The following is a 10,697-nucleotide window of genomic DNA, read 5'->3' on the forward strand; positions in this document are numbered from 1 at the left end:
AAATGGCTTTGAGTTCAAAAATGACTCCACCTGTTTGGAGTAATTGATCCAATCCGCTTTATCTAGGAGGAATTTGGCCTGTTTTGCTGGAGTAGCAGAGGACGTTGGAAGTTTAAGATCGATTATGATTGGAAAGTGATCGCTATTATGTAGATCTGCAGAAATAGGCCACAAAAACACAGGAAGAAATGACGGAGAGCTACATGTTAAATCAATAAGTGAAAAGGTGTGATGGATTGAAAAGTGCCTTGGTTTTCCATCATTTAAAATGCAGAGATTGCTTTGAATGAAGGCCTTCTCTAAAACAGTACCACGTCTTTTACTTCCTTTTGACCACCGGATGTAGGTTCTTGCTGAGAAAACGATTGCGAAGTGGCGATATAGAGCGAAAGCTCGGCTTGTGTGTAAGAGCTTAAATTTACGCGTTTGTGAGGTATGTTTGATTTTATATACCAATCCCTTGTTTAGAATATGGAAGTATCCAGTATATGATTTGGGTGGAATAGCATTAAAAGAACTTTTACAATGGGTCCCTTGAAGGGATATAAAAGTTGAATTAAAATCACTTTTGGGTGTACGGAGTTCATCAAAATTATTAATAAGTCCCTCAATATTCTATTGTAGAATTTTAAAAACTTTATTTAATTGCAGTGAGATGAAAACGGAATGGTAGGTGGGTTAAGTTGACATGACAGCGTCCCCGTCGAAAAGGTCTCTATAGGAATTTTGCGTGAATAATTTGTTCTTACCAGCGGAATAAGCTGTACTTAGGTGGTTGCTTATATTTGAAGTGCAACGGATGGGCGCACGTGAATAATTTTAAATAGAGGATTGTTTAAGGGATGAAAAATTGGATTCATTACAACTTGTAATTGGTTGACTAGAGTTGAGAGCTGTTGATTCTAGGGAATTTAGTTTATTAGATTTTAGGATACATGTTGTTGTTTTAATTTTTTCAATATTTGCTATTTTTTTTGATTTCTTCAATATTACCTTTGGCGGGTCGTGGAACTGACTTTGCCATATGGTTTTTGATTTATGGTAGAACAAGTTTCACAATGGGAGGAGCTGTATATAAAGGCTTATTACTCTTGTTAATTGTTTGGCTTTCATTTGGATTTATTTCTCAGTACTTACGTCGCGCTTTGCCCATGCTACAGTTGTTTTCTGTTTTGATATTTAGAATTTCACGAATTTGTATATAACGTAGGTACTGCTTCTCTAACGCCGCATGCTGATCATTGCCATTTATGCAAAAAACTACGCGTACAGCTTTCAGTATGTGAAGGAACCACAGTTACTGCAAGATGGAGCACTGTTGCACCTTTTTGCCATATTACTTACGCGTTGGCAGTTTTTATATATCGTGGGATTTGGGAGGTAGAATTCCACTTTACTTTTACATCAAGCCCCATCAACTGCTTGTAGTAAACGTTGTTTTAAGAACGGGGCATAAATTACGCTTTTAACTGAGTTAAGTTTGTCAAGTGGTTTAGCGGAAATGGGACATAAAGTAGCGCGGGGTCCCAGGAAGGACAAACAAGTTACCAACGCGTAGAAGCGAGATAGAGTCTATATACGTTGTAATGCCATTTAGGGCTTTTTTATGGCGAAAGTACTGATATGTGAAATTGTTACGCTACCTTAGTAGAAGAAATAACAACATATTTTTTGTCAATAGAAGTGATATTACTGATTGGCAACACCGGAAAGTCGAAATTTTTAATTTTTTTTCTCCGCGGTGATTTTTCCGCTAATAGGTGAAACATATTTGAGTTTTTATCTGGCGGCCCCGGGACCATTATTCCTTTTTGTTATCTATCATTTAGTAGTTTGGGAAAAAAACCACTCACTGGAAAAAGATTGGGAACTACCAATGGAAAATTTCAATTGTCTTTAATTTTTTTTTTTTGCATATATATAGGGGAACGGATGGATGGAATAGACTTAATACGTTTCTTAGTTTTTTAGCTTGCTCTACATTCGAATGGTGGTCAGTTATATAGTTACTTAGTTCTCGAACTCATGGGTCTGTACCAATAACAAGAGACAACACATTTGTGTATAAATGAACACAAAAGTTATTCATAAAAAGATACAAATATAATCATATAATCAATTAACTAGCGATTAAATAGATATGAGACGACATCTCAAAGATTTACAATTATTAATAATATTACCAGATGAAATGGTAAAAAATAATTATCCGTTTCAATAAAATTAGTAGAAAACTATCAAACTTCATTGCGATGGGGCCTAGGTTGGGTGCCACTGTTTTGTAACGTTGCCTGTGAATCCTTCATGTTTGTCCAGCTAATCGAAAGATAGACTGACTGACGCACGGGATTCAGTTGAGCTAGCTAGCTATCCATTGTCTACCCTGTCTCACTTAACATACTCCTCCGGAGACCCTGATATTGGGTCCGAGGACCCCTTTTTAATATATTAAAATATATAGTGGCTCTATATTAATTTATTTATTTCTATTATTATTATTATTATTATTACTAAACTCTTAAAAGCACTAGCATCTAAGGCTATCGGCTTTTATTAAAAACTCTACCGCAACTTGAGATTCGAGCCCACGATCATTGACTTGCTAGTCGAGATTCCTCGCCTTCCTCTACTCAGGCGGATTATATATTTATTTCTAATTATGCATATGCCTTTTATAATTCGTTTTTTTGGCAGAATATGTATGTGTTTTTGTATTAATACGATCTTCTTATTTATTTCATTTACTATCACTTTATTGAAGTCCTTTTAAAATTTTTCTTTTTATTTATTACAAAAAGTATTAAGCGTGTTTGTATCGTACAGTCAATCAAAAATTATTTTACATTAAGTGGATTTTACTATGGCATATTAAAACTTGTGGATCCATATGTTGAATAATAAATTTGTTCGTTTTCGCTATATAGTCTTTGACACATAAAAATCATAAATTTAGACCAAAAATGTAATAGATATTAGAAGCATATAATTATATAAAACTTTTCTTAAGATATAAGGAAGATGTAAAATCCAGGTAATTTCAATTATAAACAGTACCAAATTAAACAGAGTTGATAAACATTAAATGGAAAATCCAAAGTAGCTAGCAAACACTTGTCAAGCAATAGTTTAATTAAAGAATAAAGCATAATTCTTACTACCTGGTATTCCTATTTGTCGCAAAAGCAAATTTTTGTGTCGGCGTTATTGCTCCATCTGATGCAATGCGGAAAAATTTTAGCTTCCATATCTTTTACAATTTCCAATACAGTGCCTACAAGCGTACTATGCGCTACGTTTACGGAGCAGGCGAATAGCCCCAAACGTATGGCTAAAGCAAGCACCATAGATAGATATATTGCCTTGATGTTGAATTCCGCTATTGTTTTGAAGTGTTTAGAAGTGTTTAAGACTGTTTAAGACTGTTTAATAATGTCTAAAAATGTTTAAAATGTTTAATGGGGTTAAAAACAGAACAGGATTGTTTTTGCTAATACGTACAACTGGTTAAGCAAACACAAGCACAAGCGAACACGAGGATTCCCACTATACACTTACGATTTTTCAAAGCGTTTGTTTATACAAAGCCGTCGTGCACATCTCTGTTAAATGAGAAAAAGTGGTGGAAAAAAATCGTAGCAGGTGGATTTATGGTTCTGCTACAGCTGTTATACTTTGTAAGATTTGCTTTGATATGGAAATATAGAGGTCGGGTGCGCAAAAACAAAAAAAAAGCATAGAAAGAAATCCCAAGGAAAGCCAAGAATAACTGTGAAATCATCTCCTAAAAATTATTAGACAACAAATAGCAATGAACTGGTAAATTGTCCAAAGGAAAATAGCAAATTTAAAATAGTAGACTAAATAAATATTCACCAATTAATACATAAAGGTTTAAAGGCGTGGCATTGGCATTCATAAATTGATCTCTTTAATATTCCTCAAGTTGATTATGAAGGCGACATACTGTAATTACAACGACAAGAACTTATGCCTTTATGCAAATCCTCCAAATTATGTCTTTTCACTTGAATCCGTGAAAGAACGTTATATGGACTCGGTTCACATCTTAGATAGATTGTACTTCATTAACAAGCTAGCTTTTGCAAATTGAAGTAATTGTTAATATACAAGCATGACAACAACTGTTAATGTAGAAAATTCGAGACCATTAGGTATATGCTCATACGTGTAATAAACTGGAGTCAGTGAAACAGCAAAAGATTTCATGTATCATGCTGACGGAGCTGTTAATAAACAAGTGAATTTTTAGATATACGAGTTTGCCTAAGACACCAATGAGTGTAAACCACAAGACCGTAAGATGTATGCGATTGTTCGCCTGATCACTTAGAAAAACGTGATGTTGATGTGAAAGGGTTTCTGTTCTATCAAGAGAACTGCAGTCGTTCTTTTAAATGAGGATCTACATTAAATGATCTTGCTAGAGATAAATAGGCGAACTGAATTTGAGACAATCAGGCAAGGACAATCTTAGAAAAGCATGAACGAAAGAGGAGACGCGGTCACCAAGTTTAACATTATAAATAAAGCACGTTATACGGTTAACAATACTTAGAAGCGTTTCTAAGTTATCCCGTGGGCACTCAGAAAAAGACTTCAATACAATCGTTAACATGCGTCATACGGAGTGAATGGGCTGAAAATCGGACTGGCCAGATGGCCAGTAAGATGGCCTTGTAAGATTTCAAGTCATTATTATTATTCAAGAATGAATCAAGCTGGTTCTTCATGATATGCTCCGTAGCTTTGGAGAGACAGGGTAGGATGGTAATCGGCCGAGAAATATTATGTGCAAAACAAAAGCTCTGTGTAGGAATGGAGGTCATTAGTACAATATTCACGACCGGTTGTAGATGGTTAGATGTGTAAGGAAAGATCAAGTCACCAAGTTTGAAAGAGAATCCAACCGAAATGGACCTTATTTTTCAAACAGCGCTATAAAGAATGTTTTCACCCATATTCAGGAATGAGAGAGAGAGAGAGTGAAAGAGAGTTCTCTATCCCTAGAATTATTGACAGAAATCTGTGAATAGCGGCCATTTGGTTGATTTTGCGCGAAAAATGCATTAATAGCGTTTACATTTACCTTATTAGGATCACTACCATTACTTCCCATTATGCCTTCACTTTGAAACATGTGCCGCATTAGAAATTCGTATATCCGTCCTTTCCTTTCTCATTACATACTTATGCTATAGATTCGCCGATCTACAGCATCAAGGGATCGAATATAGTATTCGCAGACAATGTCTCTGAGGGATCTTTCACACGAGATGTTACATGAATAGGCCCAGTTAAAACTATCATTGCAATATTTAGAATCACGGAAAAAAGGGGTATGTTGTGCAGTCTACTGTTTAGAAAGTTGAAAGTCAATGCAATTTGAAAAATATATGGGACTAAAATCAACTTCTCGTAAATAACTATAGATTGCGTTAATATTGATGTTGTTATTAGACAGAAAGCAATAATGAAATGAACGTATGATGCGAGAAACCAGTGAAAAGAGCTGGACAATGTTATACAAACGTGAGATACTCATTTTTCAAAAAGTAATCGATAAATGTAGCGGATTGTTGGGAATATTGAAATGATTCGTAAACAATTCTGTTTACAACAGAGCACATGGCTCGTAGTTTGAGGATATCGCCCTGGTGACATGAATCGCAATTAAAATCCTCAGTTATTAAAATTCAAAAAGAGATTCACATCTTCCCTTGTCTATGCCTCGAAAAACTGTCTTATAGTGCAGTTTAGACGAGATGTATAGGGCAACTACTTCAGCTCTGAACACTGGTCGGTCATTTCTAGATAAATTATACCCTGAAAAAGTTACAGCCGCGTCAGAAAAGAAGCGCTTTAGTGACGTTTCACTTATAGCAAAAATGTCAAAGATAATAGGCTCAAGAAGATTTTCACGTTTACCAAGTTTCGTAGCTCTGGCGTAGAAGAACTGATACTCTGGTAGTTCTAAGGTGCAATGTGAAGATTAATATTATACTCGCGGCACCTCCGAAAGAATTTGTTTCTGGCAATTGGACCTAAATTCGCGCCCACGGGTTTTAACATGAGCCAGACGATTATTAAAAAAATTCAGCACAACTATGTAAGCTGTGAATTGGAGAGGTTATTGAAAGAAACTCACCAAATCAGGTTTACTTAATTAAATTTATGAAGGTTATAATTTCGTATGTGTTGCAAATTTCACTTAAATGTTATGCCTACGATGTTACAATTCATTACACAAGAAAACCAATTACAATAGATTTACGAGTAAAGGGTGACATATAATAAGAGCGATGAACAAGATGTTGGAGTGCCATTATTAGTTGTAAGACTTGCTTTGGGCAAATTCTTGACGAAGATCTTGATTTTGGTAATTTTACCATTCCTCTCCATCTTGTTGAAAAACATTTTAGCTTCAGGTAAAGTGGTGCCAAAAGTTCATTGATATAGATTACAGAACGGTTCTCACAACCAACTATCATGGAAAGAACCTCGTTCGTGTGGTAAGGTAGTTTTTCCATCTATTTAGCCGCTTATTTAGGTAAGTGCATTAGTTAATGTCTCTGTTCGAAACATTTACATTTTTTTTATGTGCACCGGTAGATTCGCAAGTTGAGCCGGCAAGTTTGATACGATAATGTCAATACGCCTACAATATTGAAAAATCCATGCTTCCAAAGTTTTCCTAAAAAAAAGGTGAAAGTCACAGCAGCAGTTACCTGCTTACATGATTACCTCCCTGGGCACTAATTACGTATCTTTCATTACCCCTCAGGCGCTTCTACGGCGAAAGATAGATAGTCCCCTTTCTTTGCTTTATGTGTCATTATCGTATCCTATTCGTTTGGTAGGTTAGGTTATGTTCATCCGTGTATTTGTTAAAGGGCATGTGCTGATCTTTTAATTGTAACAGTTTGAGGAGTGCCAAAAATATAGAACCTCTCCCACATCTCACAAGCTAACTAGCTGAGCAAAGGCATGTACGTCGGTGTCGTATTCCTTTAACCCTCCTAAGGAGCCACTCCCGAGTTTCTCTAAAATTAAATGCAGTTTTTTATAGGCAGACAGGAAGGGTATAGAGAAGGTATTGAAAAAGAATTCAAAGTTTAATACACTCTAATGTCGGATAAACGCAGTCGATTTTATCCACTTTTGTGCAGGCTCTACAGCATCGCCTATAGAGAATGCGTTCAAACTATTGTACATTTGTCTGCTACAGTTTAGTGGTACTGTGGGCGTGCTCTGCAACCGATTTGGACCATTTTCAAAACCAATCTGTATGCAAGAGCTTCCAATGTTTCTGCTAGTTTTGAAGCTAGTAGCTTTATTTTTGCAACCAGGAGAATGTTCATAATAGGCATTACACAGGTAGACATAATTAGGTCGTTTCAGAATTTAATACTGATAATGAATATATAATTGTCTGGAAAAACCGAGGAGTCGTCACCTTAACCTTAATTAACTCCTTCGGAGAAGAAATGAGCGCTTTTTCGGAGACATACTCACAATCCAAAATATTTCATCTCACTAACACATATTCCTGCGATGTAAAGACTAGTTCCTGATTCGGAGTTTGTTTTCCTACGGTTAAAATACAAAATTTACCGAGAAATTGTTCACAGCACCTTAAAAACATAGATCAGCGCTTTGAAAACGCTTGAAGAACTCACATCAACTAGTAAAAGAAAATGTTGGTAAGAAGTACATAGAATGAAGTAATGAATGAAATAAAGAACATGGAATTGCAGCTATACAAAAAGTCCTAGGTGCATAATGCCTTATAGTGACGCTATCTCAATCCTTTGCGATGGAAATTTCATTGTTTAAAAATATCTTAGAGCCTCTCTTTATGTGATGATATCAATAGCTTGAAGTCCATCTGGGTTTTGCCAAAAAACAACAATCGTTGCACTGTTTTGGAACAGACCACCATTCAAAGCGACCTCTGCATTTTAAGTAACGGAAGGCCATCAACAGTTGATCATTTCTCCGATTTTTTCCCCGTATTGAATAGCATTCCACGAGAAATGTTGACCCTACGTAGGCGATGTACACATTTCAACAAAAGACAAAGGTAACACGAAAGCAATCAACATCCTCCAATTTATTGCGAGAAAGATGTCAACTCTCCAGACGAATAAATTTCAAAACAAAATTCGTAAAATTTCGCATTTTTAGAAATCGTCTATGTGATGCAAGAAATCGACTAATGCAAATTAATAACTTATCAACACAAACTATATAGACACTCAACGTTCTCGAGCTCACGTCCTCTAACAAATAGCGTTGAAAAGTAAAGCATCTTCAGTTTAGAAGTTCCATTTTAACATCATGCGATTCGTTGCTCGAAAAACCGAGACGCATGTTAATATTCTTGTTTAACTTAGCAAAATTCTGGTTTTAAGCAATATTGACTATGGTCTGTAAATCAAATTTTTGCATTCTTAAACCGAACAATCATCACAATATCTTGGCTGGAAATGGTCTTCAGAATATAGACTTTATGAATTGAAAGTTAGAATTATCTCCTAGCTTCTTAGCTCCAACAAGTCTACTCTTGGCGAAGATGTGAAAAAGGCTATTATTGTCAAGAAAATTAACAGATCACACTTCGCAATTGATTATTGTTTCCATGTTGCAAAGAAATTGGACACTTTCCTAAAACTTTCCCGCGATTTTGGTCTTAAACCGCTTGGATTTTGGAAAACTGCTGCTATAGCGTTTTTCTCTCTATGTATGTAAAATAGGATTGCCCAAATTAAGTTTTCAGAAACTTCATTGAACAAGAAACTTAAGGCGACTTTTGGCATCTCCTCTATAGTTCATGCTCAGCCACTTGCCTATGCCGAGATAGATGCTTCAGGACAAGTTCTGCTTGATCGTATACTTCACGAAATTGACTCAACTTTCACAAACGAAGGCAGCACTTCAAGTTGTGAACCTTGCCTATGACTGAAGCGTACATGCCGTAGCTGAGCTAGATGTTGAGTGGGTTCTATATTTTGCTCACGGACACTCCTAGGACGGTTACAACCAATAATTTACGTACTTGCCACTTAATTGAATGCCGGACGTACGAAACCCTAACTACCGAAAGGGTAACCTAGCCCGTCTTCCTGAGTTCTCGAAGACCGCATTAATGTCTAAATTTCATAATAATAAAAAAATCGTTTAACTTACATCACATAAGTAACATGTTTTTAATCCAGTTTATTTGTTAATGAGTTAAAATAATTATATATACAATAATTTGGATATATGGTGTTAATAATAAAAGGAAGTGGATATCCATATACCTGGAAAATGAATCCATATAATGTCCGAATATGTAACTACAATATATATAGATATAAACAAGAGAAAAAATAACAGAAAAATATACTACAATCAATACAACGCAATAGATTTAATAGTTCTTTTTGTTTATGCTGAAGCTAAATACCTCATAGATTGGCGATCTTTGAGTGTGACTCTACTTGCCTTCCGCAAATATTCTGCTTTTAGAAGCAAATTACCATTACCTACGTTCATCGTGACATTTTTAGTCCATTAATTAGTGTTCCGTTAAGTTTCTGCAGTTGTTACTTTTTTTGACTGTCACCGCTTCATGACGTAGGTAAGGCGCCATGAATATGTACTTGCTTTTCCCTTTTCTTTAGAATTTTGTTTCTTAGAAAATCAACTAATTCTCATGAAAACTCTAATTATTTGTTGTATACGGAATCTTTGTAACAATACGAATGCAATATGGATGAGCGACTACTTGTTGCAATGTATTTGAGCTTCGAATTTGATAACTTGAGAGAGTAATTAAATGATACATATCGACAGCAATTTGCGCAGCAAAATTATTAAGTCCTAGCCAAAAGAGAGATTAAAAAACTAAAATGAGAAAATTTAAAAAAATTTTTACAGCAAGCACGCTCACTATGATAGAAATATTTGTGTGCGGTTGTCCGAACGTTTGCTTCAACAGTTATATGTAGGGGCATAAACCATTAGAAATAAAAACACCTGTAAAATCAATGGGTGGTATACAGGTTGCAATGGGTGGTATACAGATTAGAATTAAAAACAAGTTTTTTAATCTGTTTTTTTTTCTTTTTACCGGCAGTACAAAAGAAACTAGTCTGAACATAATCTGAAAGACGTAGAACAAAACATATAGAGTATTATACTTTCAGTGAGTACACATTTCAATGAAGACGGCTATCTGTCATTGACCAAAGGCTTTCACGTGAAATTTTTTTTTAAATTAAAATTACGCATAAATATCCTTCACGCTGTTTTTATGGTTCTTGTGGTAGGTTTTGCTCATAAAACCCATTGCAGATGTGAAATATGCATGCATTTAATATTAGTATGATTTGGCAGCACCATAGATAGCACCCAGATAATTGTACGAAGTAAAAGATATGTTCCAGTAATTATAAAACAATAAAGTTTGATATTTAAAGCTATACAAATTGATTTCAGCCGTGACTAGAAACCAGACAATTATTAAGGAGGAGTTGACGCGCGGAGGGCTTTGACGTCTTAAAATCCCGATATGTTTACCGCCTCTGTAAACGCCCAATTTATCGCTTTCAGCAGCATGAAGAGCGTGTACCCAAATAAATTTCTGCGGTGGGTATTGCCGCTTCCGCAGGAACCTTTTTGCGAAAAAAAGT

The sequence above is a fragment of the Glossina fuscipes genome, unplaced genomic scaffold (assembly GCF_014805625.2).
Source record: "Glossina fuscipes isolate IAEA_lab_2018 unplaced genomic scaffold, Yale_Gfus_2 183, whole genome shotgun sequence".
In the NCBI taxonomy this organism is placed as follows: Eukaryota; Metazoa; Arthropoda; class Insecta; order Diptera; family Glossinidae; genus Glossina; species Glossina fuscipes.